The following is a 1,762-nucleotide window of genomic DNA, read 5'->3' as shown; positions in this document are numbered from 1 at the left end:
GCATGCTAATACTGCTCTGCACATATACAGTAATGTTAAACTACAGCACCTGACAGCAGTGGCATGTTATGTAAAACAGCTCTCCTGATAATGTGCGTCAGGCATAATACAAATTTGGCAAACCTAGCCTTAGGCAGTACTTGAAAAATGTTCAGAATGTTGTACTGGTGGTAAAATGACCTTGGATATGGTAAACTGAGGCACGGAGGAGGCTTTTTCTGTAGTGAAATAAAAAAGGCCTGAGAAATACCCTTTTCATGTGAAGTTTTGAATCTCTAATCTGTAGTTGTGTGTAAGTAGTGATTTTTACTCCTCTTTTCCTTCCACTTTGTCAAAGTTATGAAAATTACTTGGAAAAGTCAGTTGCTTTAAGACATATTCCCAATGTAGTCTTCCTTCTGTCTATTCTTAGAAAGTTTGGATTAGTACTCTCTGAAGCTATTAGATGTGCGTAACTTTCTGAATGGTAGAAAGCACTGGAAATTGGATATTACCTGGTAATTGCTGCAGTTTCTCTTTTTAGTTATTTATTTTAAAAATGGTAAGTAGGGACAGATGGATGCATAAATGGTTTGGTAGATAAAACAGAACTTTTCAAAGAATGCCTTATGCAAGTGAAAAAGCTTTCTGTGCTTTGAATACCTTAATGATGACGTCTGTGGGCCTATTACATGTAAACAGTGCTTTTCACATTTTCATCTTTTGATAGGACCTGATAAACTTTCTAAAATTGTGTATTCTCTTTCTGATGTTTCAGAATTACTGTAGCATCTTTAGAGTTTACCCTGGAATGTAAAAAAAACAAAAAAAAAAAGTAATTTTTAACATTTAAAGAGAAATATGAGATTTTATTCCACTGAAAAATTTTTATTTTCATTAAGCTACTAAAATGAGTTTGTGTTTGCCATCTATGTGTTGATTTGTAATTTCTTTTTCCTTTCCTCTTCACACATTCCTATTTACCTAATGATTCCTCTTCTTGATTTGCTGCTTTTATTTTATTCTTATTTTTTGATAAGGTGGCATCGTACATTTCCTCTTACAAATTTGCTGCTAGGGTGGATTTCTGTTTCTTTTGGGAATAATTTGAGTTTGATGCATTACTTCTGAGAAGTGAATGTAACTTGTTAATGCCTTGGATTTCTGAAAGCATCAGTCCTTACATTGTTTGAAATAACTTAGGACAGACTGGAATGCAGCTCAGTGTTCCGTTCTCCTCAAGGAAATCTTCTGTAGTCTTGTGAATTACATGCTTCTCCACAGATGGGTCTCCCTGGTTACTTTGCTGAATACTGCGGGTGGAGATCATAGAATCATAGAATCATAGAATGTTTTGGGTTGGAAGGGACCCCTAGAGGTCATCTAGTCCAACCCCCCTGCAGTGAGCAGGGACACCGCTAACTAGATCAGGCTGCTCAGAGCCCCGTCCAACCTGGCCTTGAATGCTTCCAGGGATGGGGCCTCCACTACCTCTCTGGGCAACCTGTTCCAGTGTTTCACCACCCTCATTGTAAAGAATTTCTTCCTTATATCCAGTCTAAACCTACCCTCTTTTAGTTTAAAACCATTACCCCTTGTCCTGTCACAGCTGGCCCTACTAAAAAGATTTTCCCCATCTTTCCTACAGGCCCCCTTTAGGTATTGAAAGGCCGCAATCACGTCTCCCCGCAGCCTTCTTTTCTCCAGGCTGAACAAGCCCAACTCTCTCAGCCTGTCCTCATAGGAGAGGTGCTCCAGCCCTCGGATCATTTTTGTGGCCCTC

The sequence above is a fragment of the Egretta garzetta genome, unplaced genomic scaffold (genome assembly GCF_000687185.1).
Source record: "Egretta garzetta isolate BGI_Z169 unplaced genomic scaffold, ASM68718v1 scaffold118, whole genome shotgun sequence".
NCBI lineage: Eukaryota > Metazoa > Chordata > Aves > Pelecaniformes > Ardeidae > Egretta > Egretta garzetta.
This window is presented reverse-complemented; position numbering follows the sequence as displayed.